General features: G+C 40.2%; 1 protein-coding gene and 1 pseudogene across 13 annotated transcripts in view; both read right to left on the bottom strand.

Moving 5' to 3' along the window:
* Positions 1-18626, bottom strand: part of RAD51B (RAD51 paralog B) — a 642672-nt gene that overhangs the window by 535966 nt on the left and 88080 nt on the right. The gene's annotated exons all lie outside the window — the stretch shown is intronic.
* LOC103795813 (small ribosomal subunit protein uS4 pseudogene) overlaps positions 1-18626 on the bottom strand; it is a 78241-nt pseudogene extending 59615 nt beyond the window's left edge. The window contains exon 1 of the transcript XR_013521291.1: positions 1-18626. This exon is cut by the window's left edge and continues 59615 nt beyond it. The product of XR_013521291.1 is annotated as a small ribosomal subunit protein uS4 pseudogene (transcript).

The raw sequence follows: 18626 nt of genomic DNA, 5'->3' as shown, positions 1-18626 counted from the left end.
TCAACTAGAGCTTTTTTTTTCCACTCCAGAAACTCCTTTCTGATAGGGGGGTGAAATAGAGAATATGAAACAAATAAACCTAAAAATAAAAGGCATTCTTCCACATATTATTTAACATACTCTACAGGAAGGGGGTCAAGATTTTAGTTCAGATATTTTAAACTCCCTTTACCTATCAACTCTCTTATGGTACAAACAGCATCTTGTATCCTCAGCCAGAATTCCTAATTCTCATTAAATATGTGTCAAATGAATAAACAAATAAATGAAACAATGGTAAGCAACAAATGCCATAAATACCACTTCCCTGGGGTAATTATTCATGGCATTTTACTACTTCCTTCACACCTGTTTACTTTCTCCTTTTCTCTTTTCTTGCCCTCCCACTTCTTTCCTCTCTTTTTATCTTTACTTCTTCCTTTCTCTCCTATTTGAAATCTGCATCTTAAAGACTGCCACCAACTGTTCTCACCGGCAACTGCTTTGCTAAGCAGGCCACAAGGATCCTAGTGAGCAATGGAGTGCTCATAGTTTTCTAATTAAAAAGCGCCACCTAGTGGTTACAGTTCCCTTCATCCCGATGGTACCAGGAAACCTGAAAGTTAAGCAGTGTTAACAAATTCCAGGTCTTCCATGGTGCCAGCTTGGTCTTATGGCAGCATCAGATATAGTGAACTCTTTTCCTTTCACATCTACAATCAAGCTGTCAGAAGTAACTGATGTTGACAGCCTACAAAGCTTTGTAGTCAGGTGTATATTGACTCTATTATACCCTACAGTTGACAAATCATGTTACTTCAATTCTAGTAGAATTAAAGGTATAGGCATTGCCTGACTCGGCAGGAAGAGGCAGTTTCTCCTCTTCCTGAACTCCTCAGCAGAGGTGTATTCAAGGTGGCTGACTAGAGAAATTGGACATTCACTCTCTCAAGAAAGAAATTACTAATAGAAAATCAAAATAATCACACCTCAAATAGAACATCTAGAAGAGAACACTGGAGTCCAACAAGCTCTAGCCAGAGGAGACACCTGAGGCAAAGAAGGAGAAGGAAGCAAGTGACCAACTCAGCCAAGATCAGGTACGAGCCCCAATAGCCCACTATCACAGGGAAAGGGTAAGTGAGAGAACCTTAACAATCTATGTCCCCACTGTGGACTGCTGCAATCCAAACCATGGGAGAGCTCCTCTACCCACACAAACACTGACACTAGCAAGGGTGGTAATCTGGAGACCTGCAAGGGCATTGCACTAGACAAAGAACTCATGCTGGGTCAGTCACACCCCCAAGATCTAAGCTGCTACTGCAGAGCACCACTGTGAGAGCACAGCTGTCATAGGACTACATCCTGACCTGGAAATCCAAGCTCCCATATCTCCACATTCTGGGATCTCCCACTAACAACCCCAGTGTTGACCCAAATGGCTACAGCAGCATAGCATTGGCTGGGCTCAAAGGTGTTGCAGGGTCCCCAGTATTCTAGTCCATAGGGAACACTACGCCTCAGGGAATGGTGCAGCGTACCAAAAAGTTACAGTGTACCAAAGGTGCATTGTACCAGAAAGGCAGCACAAATTCTGTGCTCAAGCTCACAAGTGAAGAGATCTCCCGCTCTCGGCACACTGCCATCATACTAGCTGTCACTAGGAACCCAGGTGGATAAGCATGATAGCTGTCTGGAGCTGGAAGCAGTGATCCTGCCTGCACCAGTGGACTGGCCTCTGAGCTCAGGTTTGCACATATACAGCAGGAGCCTCTCTCCTCCTCTGCATGTTCCTATAGCTTCAGCCACTGCTGCTGTTGCCAGGGGCTGGGGTAGAGAAGCCAGAGGGCTGTCTGTAGCTGTAAGCAGTAACTGTGTCCCCACTGGTGGTGTGGCCTCCATGCTTAGACTCATATGTGAACATGGGGTCCCTCCCCTCCTCAGCATAGCAGTACAGTACTGTTGCCACCGAGTCTACAAGTCTAAGAGCTGTGTGTCTGGGGCTGTGGATGGTGACCCTGCAACACAGCCACCATCAACATTAGCAAATACCGCACGGGACCCAGATTGTCTTCTCATCACTGCTGCTGCCACTGCCCACACCATACCAAATTCCCAGGAACCCGAGAACTTGCTCACCTGTCCAGCCTACCTCTGCCACCACCACCTCAGCATCTGAGCAAGCCACCTGGAGACAAAAGAATTGAACCTCTTGGTCCCACTGCACACTGTCCTGGGGCCTAAGAACAGGTATATTCAGCCTACTGCTGCCACTGATGGGGCCCAAAAAGTGGCCTACCTAGCATCCCTGTCCCACTAAACTTCACTATAAGCTCCACTAATAACCACACCATAAACCATGGAGGAAATCACAGATACTACAGATGTGGTTTGTATCTAAAGCAATCATACAGAGACTACACAACTGAATGCATCCAGAATCAAAGCCAAAGAGCCCTACCCAAGTAGCACCACTGATGCTTCTCCTACGAAAGAAGTCCAAAAGCAGGAGCTAAACATTGGGTACACATGGACATAAAAATGGGAACGACAGACACTGGAAAATACATGAGGTAGGAGGGAGGTAGGAATACGTTGGATAACATTTTCTGTTCATGTCTGGTAGGTCCATTTGGTCTAAAGTACTGTTTAAGTCCAATGCTTATTTTCGGTCTAGATGATCTCTTTAATGCGAAAGTTGGGATGTTGAAGTCCCCCACTATTGCTGTATTAGAGCCGATCTTTTTCTTTAGATCTAGTAATATTTGCTTTATGCATATCTTCTTGCTGGATTGATCCCTTTATCATTATATAATGACTTTGTTTTTCTTTCTGTGTCTTTTTTTTTCTTTTTTTTAAGAGATAGGGTCTCAGTGTGTCTTCTAAGCTAATCTCGAGCTCCTGGCCTCAAGTGATCCTCCCATTTCTGCCTCCCGAGTAGCTGGGATTATAGGCAGAAGCAATCATGCCCAGCTTCTTTGTCTTTTATTATTGTTTTTGACTTAATGTCTGTTTTATCATAGTATAGGTATTTCTGCTTACTTTTGGTTTCCATTTGTATGGAATATCTTTTTTCATTTATTTATTTTCAGTCTATCTGTGTCTTTACAGGTAAAGTGCACTGATTGCAGGCAGCATATAGTTAGGTCATTTTTTACAAAAGTCAATTCAGAGAGTCCGTACCTTTTAAGTGGAGCATTTAATCCATTTGTATCCAAGGTTATTATTGAGGTTTTGTTCCTTCATATTGTTAATTGTTTTCTGGTTTTCTATGGTGGTGCCATTTGAGGTTTTTGTCTTTTTCATTTGTGTATTGCTTTACCAGTAAGTTTCATATTTTTGCATGTATATTTTATATGTGTACTTTTTTTTTCCCACTCCCTTGAGCATTTCTTGAAGAGCTAGTCTAGTGGTGATGAATTTCCTGTGCTTTTGCTTGAACCCAAGAGCAAAATAAAACTGCCTTGTTGCCCACACAAAACCTGTTTGGAAGATCTCTTTATTAAAAGCGTTTAATATTCGGACTACTGGACACGAATAACATTTGTTGCCGAAACCCAGGACAGGGAACTCCCATGGGAGATTAGTCCCCTGCTCCAACTTTCATAGAGATCTACCTACCGACCCAGGGTCATCAGACCAGCCCACAGACACACACCACTGGCTATTTTGGTAAACAGTCTCTTTTCGCTTTCCCATTCTTTTGTCTTTTCTTTTCCACTTCCTACCCTTTTCAGTTTCGTCCTTTTTCCACCGCAAAGACAAGGAAAATCAGGTAAACAAGGTTCTTCTGTGTGGTTCAGGACTGGAAAAAATCCTATGTAGGTCACGGATCCAGGGACCCAGTTTTCCGCAGGGGTTCAATTATCGTGGAGATGTTCACCCTAGTCACTCGCCCACCAGGCTCATGGCCAATATTAGTGACAGGTCAATGTAGAGGACGATCTCTCTGGCTGCTCACCAATGAGGAGGATCAACCGAGGCTCAACTAGGGACTCCTATTGAGTGGCTGGGTTGTGTGCCCATTTTCCTTGTCTCACGGGCAATTGTCTGTCATCCATTCCTCCCTCCTCTCCTTTAACCTGCATTCTGAAAAATCTCAAACCTCTCCAGCTGTCACCTAACCTAAAACCTAAGCATCTTATTTTCTTTTGCAATACCACTAGGCTACAATATAAATTGGACAATGGCTCTACATGGCCAGAAAACCGTATCTTCAATTTTTCTATCCTGCAGGATCTAGACAACTTTTGTCATAAAATGGGCAAATGGTCTGAAATTCCCTATGACCGGGCATTTTTTTGCACACCAATCCCTCCCTAATCTCTACTCCTCTTTCCTTTCATCTGCCCCTCCTTCCTCTGCCAGTGACCCAGAATCTTCCTTGTCTAATCTAATCCTGCCAACCTGTCCGCACCAGGCCCTAATACAGGACCTAACCCCACGCCCCAGAGACTTCCTCCTCTTCCTCTGCCCACAATCCACCTCCTTATGCCGCCCCCCGCGACTTCACCTCCCCACCTCATACGCAGCCCAGCTTACAGTGTAGTCCTGCAGCTACCTCCTCTGCCCCTGCCCAACAATTCCCCCTTCAAGAGATGGCTGGAGCCAAAGGCATAGTTAGGGTGCACATTCCTTTCTCTTTATTCAACCTTTCCCAAACTGGCCAACGGTTAGGCTCCTTTTCATCAGATCCTCCAATACTTAACCCAGTCCTATAATCTCACCTGGAGTGACTTAAATGTCATCCTTACTTCTACTCTCACCCCTGAAAAATGCTTAATATGCATTTTATCACCCAATCAGCCGAGGCAGGCAGGACTTCAGACTTTCTGGTTCCAGGCTTGCACATGGAGGCCTGACAGTAATTAAACAACATGCTCCTAAGTGACCACTGGGTCAATTAAAGAATTAAGATAGAAAATTTTGAAATTTCTTGAAACAAAGACAATGGAAACACAACACACCAAAACCTGTGAGACATAGCAAAAGCATGCCAAGAGGGCAGTTTATAGCAATAAACACCTAAATCAGAAAAACAGAAAGATTTCAAATGAGCAATCTAACCACACGCCTTAAAAAACTAGAAAGCAAGAACAAAGCAAACCCAAAATTAGCAGAAGAAAAGAAATAATAAATATCATAGCAAAACTAAAACAGAGACTAAAAATACAATACAAAATATTGGTCATTGAAAAAGATAAACAAAATTGATAAACCACTAACTTGACTAACCAAAAAAAAGAAAAGAGTCATCCCAAATAAACAAAATCAGAAATGAAAAAGGAGACACTGCAACTGACACCAGAAAAGTACAAAGGATTATCAGAGACTATTATGAACTAAATGCTAGTAAAGAGAAAATCCTAGGGAAAATGGAGTAATTCCTGGAAACACACTACCACAGTAGTTAGTAAGAAATAATTTTTAGGCAGGAAGAAAGGGTAAAGGTTCTCAGTGGAAATTTTCCTGTAATAAGAAGCAGTCCCCAAAACATTTCTTTTTTTTTCTTAAAGATGGGGTTTCACCATGTTGGTCAGGCTGGTCTTGAACTCCCGACCTCAGGTGATTTGCCCGCCTACACCTCCAAAGTGCTCGGATTACAGGCATGAGCCACCAAAACATTTGTTTTCTAACAGAAATGGCAGCTTAAAGAGCCAGCCAGGCAAGTTTTGATATGCAAATTCAGGTGATTAGAAACTAGGTCCACCCAACATGGCCAACATGGTGATTCCAGTCACTGGCCACCTCCAGATAACTCACAGGTGTTCAGGACGTCAAGGTGACCCACATTTGCATATTAAAGGACTAAGGTGGGAGGGCCAGGTTTTTCACAGGCTACGTGAATGACACACCAGCTGAAACCAATCCCTGGGCCATATGCAAAAGAGACACAGCCTTCTCCAGCCTCCTAATATACAACCAACTGCTTAGCTGCTGCACACATGGTTTCTCTCTCATAGCCCACCTCCGTCTCTGTATGAGGGAGCTTCTTCCTTCTTTCTTGCCTATTAAAACTCTCTGCTCCTTAACACCACTCCACATGTGTCCATGTCATTTTAAATCAGCATGAGACCAAGGATCCTGGTGTTCGTCCATTCATCAGAGCCGTATCAATACAACCCATTAAGATTGAATGAGGAAAAACAAAAAACCTGAACATAATGAGTATCAAGCCTGAACCAGAAACAAAAAGTTTCCAAGAAAAAAAGCCCAGTACTGAATAAAGTAAGCGCTGAATTCTACCAAATTTATAAAGAAGAACTCATACCAACCCTCCTCAAGCTATTCCAGAAAGTTAAAGGAAGGGAATTCTCACTAACTCATTCTATGAGGCCAGCATTACCCTGATACCAAAACCAGACAAAGCTACAACTAAAAAAATTACAGAACAGTATCCCTGATGAAGATAAATGGAAAAATATTCAACAAAATATTACCAAACTAGATGCAACAGCACATCAAAAAGATAACACGCCATGATCAAGCAGGATTCATCCAAAGGATGCAAGGTGGTTCAATATATGCATATATGCCAAGCACAGTGGCTCACACCTATAATCCCAGCATTTTAGGTGGTCAAGGCCAGAGGACTGCTTAGGCCCAGGAGTTCAAGACCAGTCTGAGTAACACAGGGACACACTGTCTCTACAGAAAAAATTTAAAATTAGCTGGTACCAGCTACTCAAAAAAAAAAAAAAGAATATATATATGCAAATCAATAAACAAGATACATCACGTCAACAGAATAAAGGACAAAAATCATATAATAATCTCAATAAATGCAGAAAAAGCATTTGACAATATTCAATACCTCTTCATGATAAAAACTCTCAACAAACTAGGCATAAAAGAACCTTATCTCAAAATACTGAAGGCTGTATATATGACAGCTCCACAGTTAACATCATACTGAATGGGGAAAAGTTGAAAGTCTTTCCCTTATGAAAGAGAATAACATAAGGATACCCACTTTAACCACTCCTATTTTCAGCATAGTACTGAAAGTCCTAGGCAGAGGAATCAGGCAAGTAAAAGAAAATAAAAGTCATCCAAATTGGAAAAGAGGAAATCAAATTGTCCCTCTTTGCAGATAACATGATCTTATATATTAGGAAAACTAAAAGACTCCACCAAAAACTCTTAGAATGGATAAATTCCATAAAGTTACAGGATACACAATAAACATACAAAAATCAGTAGCATTTCTAGACACCAATAATGAAATGGTCAAAAAAGCAAGCAAGAAGGCAATCTGATTTACGAAAAGTAGAAAAATACATATAATACCTACAAATAAATTTAACCATAGAGGTGAAAGATTTCAAAAAAAAATCAAACTAATAAACACTGATGAAAGAAACTGAAGACAGCCGGGCGAGATGGCTCATGCCTGTAATCCCAGCACTTTGGGAGGCCAAGGTGGGCAGATCAAGAGATCAGAAGTTTGAGACCAGCCTGGCCAACACAGTGAAACCCTGTCTCTACTAAAAATACAAAAAATTAGCTGGGCATGGTGGCAGTCACCTGTAATCCCAGCTACTTGGGAGGCTGAGTCAGGAGAAACACTTGAACCCAGGAGGCGGAGGTTGCAGTGACCCATGATCACGCTACTGCACTCCAGCCCAGGCGATAGTGCAAGATCATCTCAAAAAAATAAAATAAAAAGAAACTGAAGAGGACACCAACGAACGGAAAGACAACCCACACTCAAGGATCAGAAGAATATCATTAAAATGACTGTACTGCCCAAAGCAATTTAAAGATTCAACTCAACCTCTATCAAAATGCCAATGTCATTTTTCACAGAAATAGAAAAAAATCCTAAAATCTGTATGGAACCACAGAAGACCATGAATAGCCAAAGCAATCCTCAGCCAAAAGAACAAAGCCAGAGGTATCACACCATCTGACTTTAAAACATATTACAAGGCTATAGTAACCAAAATACCAAAGAATTAGTGTAAAAACAGCCACATAGATCAATGAAACAGAATAGAGAACCCAGAAATAAATCCACATATATACAGTCAATTGATCTTTGACAAAGCCTCCAAGAACATACACTGGGGAAAGGACACCCTCTTCAATAAATGATGCTAGGAAAACTAAATGTATTATATATATTTATGCAGAAGAATGAAACTAGACCCCTATCAATCACCATATACAAAAGCTATTCAAGATTAAGGACTTAAACATAAAATCCAAAAATATAAAGCTACTAGATGAAAGCATAGAAGTCTAAGCAAAGATTTTATAACTAAGATCTCAAAAGCACAACCAACAAAACAAAAATAGACAAATGACACTATATCAAACTAAGTAGCTTCTGCATAGCAAAAGAATAGGCAGAGCAAAGAGACAAACTCATGAGTGGGTGAATATATTTGCAAATTACTCATCTGTCAGGGGACTAATATCCAGAATATATAAGGAACTCAAACAACTCAACAGTAAAAATACAATAATGCCACTTAAAAATGAGCAAAGGGACTGGGCTCAGTGGCTTACGCCTTTAATTCCAGTGCTTTGGGAAGCCAAGGAGGATCATTTGAAGTCAGGAGTTTGAGACCAGCTAGGCAGCACAGAAAGAACCTGTCTGTACAAAAAGAAAAATAAAATAATTAGGTGGGCATGTGTGGGAATCGCCCCTGCAAGAGGCTAACAACTTGGCCTCTGCCATTAGGTCAACTAGATTCCTTACACACTCTCCCTAGCTGGAGGCTCTCAAGCTATGGGAAAGAAGGAATTGAGAGGAGAGTGACTAAGCAGGACACTATTTCCAGCCTTCTTGGTCGATGAGACAATGGCTGGGTGAATGCCGAAGTGGTTTAACTGGGTATTGTGTCCCCCTTTTCTGGCTCTTGATCAAAGCCTGTTTTACGACTTTATCTACCAGGCATTGTTTCAGCCTGGTGACCTCCTCTGCGGTCCTTGTCTTTTGCAGATGCATGATTTACTGCTGAGCTTGTGACTTCTAGATAATTGAAAATTGTTATCTGAGTTACTGGTTGTTCTGACAATATTGATATTCAGCATCACCTATTTCCCCCTTGATCTTTTAAATCAGTATCTGTTCTCTTACTAGTTCCCCAGAATTATTTTCTGTTTCTTTGAGAAAAGCTTTGATCTGACGTAAATAACATTAAGTAGAAAAGCATATAATGGAACCTACTGCACAAATAAAATTGCTGTTTGGGCACTGCCTAATCAGTCCTCCAGACCCTGCTCTCTGTCTCCTTTTTTCCACGCACACTCTCTTCGAGGTTTGGGACCCTCTCGCTAGACGAGACTCTGTTCAGTTTCCAACAGGCATGGTGGCATGCACCTGCAATCCCAGCTGCTCAAGAGGCTTAAGTAGGGGGGATCACTTGAGTCCACAAGTTTGAGGTTGTAATGAGCTATAAACATGCCACAGCTCCAGCCTGGTTGTCAGAGCAGGACCTTGTCTTAAAAAGGGGCAGGGGGAGGATATGAATACACACTTCTCAAAAATGTATGAATACATACAAATGGCCAACAGGGATATGAAAAAATACTCAACATCACTAACCATCAGAGAAATGCCAATCAAACCACAATGAGATATCAAAGTACCCCAGTTAGAATGGGTATTATTGGAAACATAAAAAACAACAGATGCTGGTGAGGATTCAGAGAAAAGGGAACTCTCATACACTGTTGGTGGAAATCCAAATTAGTAACTGCTATGGAAAAATAGTACGAAGATTTCTCAGTAAACTAAAACTACCATACAACCCAACCATATGAATACTGGGAATCTATCCAAAAGAAAAGAAATCAGCATATCAAAGGGATACCTGAATTCACATGTTTATCACAACACTGTTCACAACAGCCAAGATACGGAATCAACCTAAGTGCTCACCAAAGGGTGAGTGGATAAAGAAAATGTGATATATATATATATTATATATACACACAATGAAATAATATTCAGCCATAAAAAAGAATGAAATCATGTCATCTGAAGTAACATGGATGGAACTGGAGGTCATTATGTGAAGCAAAATAAGCCCAGCACAGAAAGACAAATACCACATATTCTCATTCACATGTGGGAGCTAAAAAACTTGATCTCAGCTGGGCGCAGTGGCTCAGGCTTGTAATCCTAGCACTTTGGGAGGCCGACGCAGGTGGATCACAAGGTGAGGAGTTCAAGACAAGCCTGTCCAAAATAGTGAGACCCTGTCTCTACTAAAAATAGAAAAATTAGCCAGGCACAGTGGCAGGAGCCTGTAATCCTAGCTACTCAGGGGACTGAGGCAGGAGAATTGCTTGAACCAGGGCAGCAGAGGTTGCAGTGAGCCAAGATCAACCCACTGCACTCCAGCCTGGGTGACTATGAGACTCTGTCTCAAAAACAAACAAACAAACTTGATCTCACGAACATAGAGAATAGATGAACAGACATGACAGACTCGGAAGGGTGGTTCAAGGGGAAAGGACAGGAGAGGTTGGTTATGGGTACAAACACATAATCAGATAGAATAAACAAGGTCTAACATTTGATAGCAGACCAGAGTGACTATGCTTAGTAACAATATTATGTATATTTCAGAGTAACTAGAAGAGAGGACTTGAAATGATACCACATAAAAATAAGCACTCATGATGATAGAGATTCAGTCATTACACATGCTATGCATGCAGCAAACTCTCACATGAATATATAAAATGTAACAATTAAAGAGAAAAAAACAAATACCCATGTCCAAGGTATATAAGGTGTCCCATTTAAATGAGTAGCTTTCGTTTAAAGTCAATAATATATCTTATAAATAAAATTCAAGAATTATTCTACCCTGAAATACAGTCATGGGTATGAACAATAAATACCGATCTTCAGCACAGTTTAAATAACAGGAATGGAATGTCTCATAGAAAAGTATTACAGTATAAAATACTTTGTAACATGTCACTGGCCAAAATCTATGAGTTACCGAAGTTTTTCACAATCAGTACTTACTATCATCCTATTATCCCTAACCTCAGGATCTATAAATTGTCCAGTGAGCTATATGAACTGAGATCCCTTGCTCAGTGTTAAGAAAACATATCCCAGCCAGGCATGGTGGCTCATGTCTGTAATCCCAGCACTCTGAGAGGCCAAGGCAGACAGATCATGAGGTTAAGAGATCGAGACCATCCTGGCCAACATGGTGAAACCCCGTTTCTAATAAAAATACAAAAATTAGCTGGGTGTGGTGGCACATGTCTGTAGACCCAGCTACTCAGGAGGCTAAAGTAGGAGAATTGCTTGAACCCAGGAGGCGGAGGTTGCAGTGAGCCGAGATCATTCTACTGCATTTCAGCCTGGTGAAAGAGCAAGACTCCATCTCAAAAAAGAAAGAAAGAAAACATATCCTTTCAACAATAGCATGATCTGTCTATTTTAAAAGAGAAGAAATGACTTCTTGAATGGCTTTGACAAAAGTGCTGAAAGTGACATGAACAATAAGGTCCAGGGTGAGGTGGTCTCAGACAGAGATGAGGAACTTGTTGGGAACTGGCGTAAAGGTGTCTGTTGCTATGTTTTTGCAAACAGACTGGCAGCATATTGTCCCTGCCCTAGAGATTTGTGGAACTTTGAACTTGAGAGAGATTATTTAAGGTATCTGGTGGAAGAAATTTCTAAGCACCAATGCATTCAAGAGGTGACTTGGGTGCTGTTAAAGGCATTCAGTTTCGTAAGGGAAGCAAACATAAAATTTCAGAAAATGTGCAGCCTGACAATGTGATAAAAAAGAAAATTCTATTTTCTGAGGAGAAATCCAAGCCGGCTGCAGAAATTTGTATAAGTAACAAGGAGCCAAATGTTAATCCCCAAGACAATGGAAAAAATGTCTCTAAGGAATGTCAGCTGTCTTCACAGCAGGCCTTCCTACCACAGGCCTGAAAGCCTAGGAGGAAAAAGTGGTTCCAGGGGCCAGGCAAGGGTCCCTGTGCTATGTGCAGCCTAGGAACTTAGTGCCCTACATTCCAGCAACTCCAGCCATGGTTGAAAGGGGCCAATGTAGAGTTCAGGCCATGGCTCCAGAGAGCTGCGAGCCTTGGTAGCTTCCATGTGGTGTTAAGCCTGCCAGTGCACAGAAGTCAAGAACTGGGGTTTGGGAACCTCTGACTAGATTTCAGAAGATGTTTAGAAACACCTGGACGCCCAGGCAGAAGTTTGCTGCAGGGGTGGGACTCTCATGGAGAACCTCTGCAGAAGGGAACTGTGGGTTTGGAGCCCCTGCAGAGAGTCCCTACTAAGGGGCATAGCCTAGTGTAGTTGTGAAAAAATGGACACCATCCTCCAGACCCCTGAATGGTAGGTCCACTGACAGCTTGCACTGTTCCCCTAGAAAAGCTGCAGACACTCAATGCCAGCCCGTGAAGGCAACCAGGAGGGGCGCTGTACCCTACAAACCACAGGAGTGAAGCTGCCAAAGACCATGGGAACCTACCTCTTGCATCAGTGTGACTTGGAAATGAGACACGGAGTCAGAGCTTTAAGATTTGACTGCCCTGCTGAATTTTGGGCTTGCATGTGGCTTGTAGCCCTTTTGTTTTGGCCAATTTCTCCCATTTGGAATGGCTGTATTTACCCAATGCCTGTACCCCCATTGTACCTAGGAAGTAACTAATTTGCTTTTGATTTTACAGGCTCACAGATGGAAGAGACTTGCCTTGTCTTGGATAAGATGTTGGGCTGTGAACTACTGTATTAATGCTGAAATTAGCTGAGACTTTGGGGGACTGTTGGTAAGGCATGATTGGTTTTGAAATGTGAGGACATGAGATTTAGGAGGGGCCGGGGTGGAATAATATGGTTTCACTGTGTCCCCACCCAAATCTCATCTTGAATTCCCACATGTTGTGAGAGTTACCCAGTGGGAGGTGACTGAATTATGGGGGTGGATCTGTCCTGTGCTGTTCTCATGATAGTGAATGAGTCTCACAAGATCTGATGGCTGTAAGAATAAAAGTTTCCCTGCACAAACGCTCTCTTTGCCTGCTGCCATCCATGTAAGACATGATTTGTTCCTCCTTGCCTTCCATCATGATTGTGAGATCTTCCCCTGCCATGTGAAACTCTAAGTCCAGTTAAATCTCTTTCTTTTATAAATTGCCCAGTCTCAGGTATGCCTTTATCAGGAGCATAAAAATGGATTAATATGCACTTTATACAAAAATCAGGTCAAGATAGAACAAAGACTTAAATCTAAGACCTGAACATAAAAATTCTATAAGATAACATTGGAAAACCCCTTCTAGACATTGGCTTAAGCAAAGTCTTCATGACCAAGAACCCAAAATCAAATGCAACAAAAACAAAGATAAACAGATGGGACTTAATTAAACTAAAAAGCTTCTGCAAGCAAAAGAAATAATCAGCAGAGTAAACAGACAACCCACAAAATGGGAGAAAATATTAGCACACTATACATCTGACAAAGGACAAATATCCAGAATCTACAAGGAAATCAAATCAGCAATAAAAAAAACAAATAATCCCATCAAAAGTGGGCTAAGGACATGAATAAGTAATTCTCAAAAGAAGATATATAAATGGCCAACAAGCATATGAAAAAATGCTCAACATCACTAATTATCAAGGAAATGTAAATCAAAACCACAATGTGATACCACCTTACTCCTGTGAGAATGGTCATAATTTAAAAATCAAAAAAATAATAGATATTAGCATGGATGTGGTGAAAAGGGAACACTTTTACACTGCTGATGGGAATGTAAGCTAGTACAACCACTGTGGAAAACAATGTGGAGACTCCTTAAATAACTAAAAGTAGATCTACCATTTGATCCAGCAATCCCACTACTGGGTATCTACTCAGAGGAAAAGAAGTCAATACATGAAAAAGACACTTGCACACACATGTTTACAGCAGCACAATTTGCAATTGCAAAAATATGGAACCAGCCCAAATGCCCAACAATGAGTGGATAAAGAAAATGATACACAAACACACACACACACACACATACACATACCACCATTATTTCATCAGCCATAAAAACCAATGAAATAATGGCATTCACAGCAACCTAGATGGAATTGGAAACCATTATCTAAGCAAAGTAACTCAGGAATGGAAAACCAAACATTGTATGTTCTTACTTATAAGTAGGAGCTAAGGTATGAGGACTCAGAGGCATAAGAATGATACAATAGATTGTGGGGACTTAAGGGGAAGGGCAGAAGGCAGGTGAGAGATAAAAGACTATATATTGTGTACAGTGTATACTGGCTGGATGACGAGTGCACCAAAATCTCAGAAATCACAGCTAAGGAACTCATCCATGTAACCAAACACCACCTCTTCATGAAAAACCTATTAAAATTTTTAAAAATTTTTAAGTACATACTATCTGAAAAAAAAAGGCATAATTCCATTGAGATCTTTTACTTAAATGTAAAAGTTAGAAAATAAAAACCTGTTAGGTTTTCTTCTACCTGCAATAATATTTTCTAAACATACCTATTCATAATCTAACAAGATGTTAAGGGGCATTTTTGTACTTTTTCCAGAATCAGTAACTAGGGCCCACAGCTGACAGCAAGAGGCAATAAGGCCTAAATCTGAGGGAGAACACCAACAATTAGGTTCATATATTCAGATAACCTCCCCCAAGGTTTGCTGAGAAGTAACAAACTCACTGGTGCATTCAACCAACTCTCCCAAAGAGAGAACTAAGAGAAGCAAGGGAGAGCTTGGGAGTCTGGCACTATGAAGGGTCATTCATTAAGTTGGCACTTCAAGAGACTTGGTCATACAGATTGAGAGGTGAAGATATTTGCAAGGCCACACTGGCAACTTGGTCCAAAGTTGGCTGCTTGCTGAGCTGCAGAAACTGAAAGCACCTGAACACAGAAATATACGAAGCTAATTATCTAGAGAGTTCTGAAAGCAAAGCCTATCCTAGAAGTCAGAGGACATGGCAGGAACTGACTATTGTCAGAGCACACTAAAACACACATACACACCCATAAACACTCAGACAGGGACCATGTTGACACACTCATTCACCCAGTGTACACATCTTTGGGATAGGGTAAGAAACTGAAGTACCAGGAGAAAACCCATGCAGACATGGAGAGAATGTGCAAATTCCACAGAGATAGTGGCACCAGTTGGGAACTGGGGTTTTTGCGGGTTTTTTGGTCATCAATGTTATAACGAAACAACATTATTTGAGGACCTGTTGTAATTCCCTAAATTTTATCCTGGCCTAGACTGTTTAATAACAAAATATATGTGTGTGTACACACACACATATGCACATTCACATTGGAAAGTTGTAGGTTATATTCTTGCTGTCATTAATAAATGCCAAAGGAAAGTCTCACATCAACTAGAACGTTTGTGGAAAAAATACTCGCTTTATACCCTAATAGGGTGGACCTGTTCAATAAATTGATTACAATAATAATTACCAGAGTTCTTATTAAAAATATAGATTCCACCAGACACAGTGGCTCATGCCTGTAATCTCAGCTACTAAACTCAGCTACTCTGGAGGCTGAGGCACAAGGATCGCTTGAGCCCAGGAGTTCTCCAGCCTGGACAACAGAGAGACCCTGTCTGATATGACATGACATGACATAACAAAATACAGATTCCTAGCCCTCCTCTATGGATTCTGATTTTTTAGGTCTGGGGTGAAATTCAGGAATCTGCTGGGTTTCTTTGTTTTTGTTTGTTTACAAACTTTCTCAGGGATTCATATTATCACACATATTCCTAAGACCAAGCACAGAGCCTGTCATATAGCACATACCCTACTAATGTTTGTTGACTGGATTAACTAATGTTCTCAGACCCGTGGATGACCATGTATTATAGAAACTTAACTGCCATAAAATCTTACAGAGTATTAGAACTTTAAAATAATAATATGCAATTAGATTATCTTTTTCTCCTCTTGAAGTTTTCCTTTATGGGCCATTTATCTGTGCATATATTAACTGGACAAATAAGAAATGAGATTAGACATAAACATAAACCATATTTATATGAGAGAAATACTGATGTGATATAAACTGCTACATTTTATATGATTATATAAAAGAAAAAAATGCAAAGATGAAATAAATTTATAACTAGGCAACATTCTTTAAACAGTAAACTTTGTATTTTTTAATCTCCAACAACAAAATAACTTTAAAGTTGAAAAATATTCCACATTAAAAAAATCCATTGTTAAATTGGAAGAACATTACTTTATTGGCATAAGTCAATGTAGTATAGAAAACATATCTTGGGAGGGAAAAATATTACATAAGAAATTCAGTTGCTTTTCGTATCTAAAATTAACAACTGAAGTTTTTTCCTTTGCACTGCTCTAGTCATTTTAAAAACAAAATATTCTTATAAACATGATACTACCATATATACTAAAATGAAAACTGATAAATGCTTCTAAATATATAGATGAACTTTAAATTCTTTAAACTAAAATAAATGGTTTCCCCCAACTCATTCCCTGGAGAAAAAGAAAAAGGGGGAAAAAAAAGCTTTGTTTTCTAGAATGTGGCAGAAACTATTCTTCAGCTAACCCAACAGTCAGCCGCAAGCTCTTGGTTTGGCAGTTCAATTACAGATGATCATAGGAGCTAAATACTAGGTTTCTGAGCCTCTATTCCAACTATGGGTGATCTAACAGCAGAGAACTGAAGGGGAGAAAAAACATTTTTTCCTCATCCCTCATAAGTATGTACTTAACACAGACTTCTATAAGAGAAGGCAGATTAACAAGAGAAAGACAGATAGGTTTATTAATGTGTGCAGTGTATATCACACAGGAAAAGCTCTCAGTGAAAAGTAACTCAAGGCAGTAGTTTATGAGTCTGGCTTATACAGTATACCAACAAAGAACAATAAATTTTGAGAAGTGACAAGGCAAAGGAAAGCAGTCCCAGACTTCCAGAGGTGGGAAACCATGGAAAGGTAAATATATGGAAGGCACTAATGGAGTAAAGTCAGCTTGCAGATTCCTCTGGCGCCGTCTCTGAGATGATAAAGGTTTTTTCCAGTAAAGGAGAATTTACATCCTGTCTATAGGGGAAAAAGGCAGGAGGGAGGACAGCAAGACCTTTTTTCTCTGTAAATCTGTGTCCTGCTTTTAGGCAGAGAGATCTACTGCATCTTAACTGTCTTCATCTCAAGAATCCTTCCTATTTGGGAAAGGCATATTCTGGTTTCCTACAGTAATAAACTTTATAAACCTTCGCAGAATACTATAATTGCCTGCCTACTTGCATGTACCCCTTATTACAGTGTAAGCTCCCTTAAGTTAGGGATAGTTTATTCCCTAACTCTCTGAATGAACTATCAGACGCTTGGAGAATAATCAAACACATACATCAGTTTAATTTGGTTTAGAGAGACATCTTCCCTGGAGTTTCGACTTTCCTGCTCCATTCTGTATGAGTCATCTCTAGGCCTGCTACTCAGCTGTCATCCTGGACTTTTGTTCACGACCATCTTGCAAATTTCTCCTTTCTCTCCAGTGTTACATTCCCTATTTTCCTAGATTTCATGCCTTCTTTCACATACTTCAATAGCTTTCTGTGGGGAGATATGTAGGAGATAAATTTTTGGTAGCTGGCATGTTAAAAAAATATTTTTAGGCTATCCTCATAATTGACTGACTATTTGGCTGGACTTAGAAATCTATGTTTGTCATAATTTTCCCTCAGAACTTTGAAGGTATTGCTTCCTTGTCTACTAGCTTCCAGTGTTACTTTTAAGACTGATAATCCACTAATCCCTATTCCTTTCCTTATGACTTGTTTTTACTCTCTGGCACTCTGAAATGTCCTCATAATAGGTCTTTTCTCCCCCTCATTAATGGTGCTGAGCACTTTCAATTTAGAAACAGATGTCCTTCAGTTCTGAAAATTTTTCTTACATTGTTTCACTGATAATTATTTCCCTTCCATTTTCTTTGGTCTGTCTCTCTGAAAGTCTTTTTAGAAAGGAGGTGGGCCTCCTGACTAGATTTCTATTGTATTTATTATGTCTGTAATATTTTTATATCTCTTTGGTTTTTATATTCTGGGAGATTTCTTCAACCTTATCTTCCCATCCATCATTTTAAAATTTTCTTCTATCATATTCGGTGAGCTCTTTTTCCCTAAATGTCTCCCTTTTGCAATCTCTTACTCTTGTTTCATATAGCAATATATTCTCTGATCTCACAGAGATAATTATGTCAGATACTGTGTTCAGTGATTTGCATTCACCATATTTAATCATCACAACCAACCTACGGGTAGATGTCATTATCCCTGCAAGAATGCCTAATAGACATCTCAAACTCAATATACATAGGACTGAACTCCTGATCTTCCCCTTAAAATCTGCTCTGCCCACAGTGTTCCTCTTGTCAGTTGATAACAGTCCCATCCATTCAGTTCCTGAGCCAAAAATATAGGCTCCTTTTTGTTTCACGTAACATATTCAAATCATCAGGAAACCCTGTTGCCTCAATCTCAAAAATAAATATAAAATTCAATCATTCCTCACCATTGTCGTTGATACTACTCATTATCATCACCTTTGATATGGTTTGAATATTCTCCCACCCAAATCTCCTGTTGAATATTAATC

Source organism: Callithrix jacchus, chromosome 8, assembly GCF_049354715.1.
Source record: "Callithrix jacchus isolate 240 chromosome 8, calJac240_pri, whole genome shotgun sequence".
NCBI lineage: Eukaryota > Metazoa > Chordata > Mammalia > Primates > Cebidae > Callithrix > Callithrix jacchus.
Note: the sequence above shows the minus strand (reverse complement) of the source record. Positions and strands in the feature narration are given on the sequence as shown.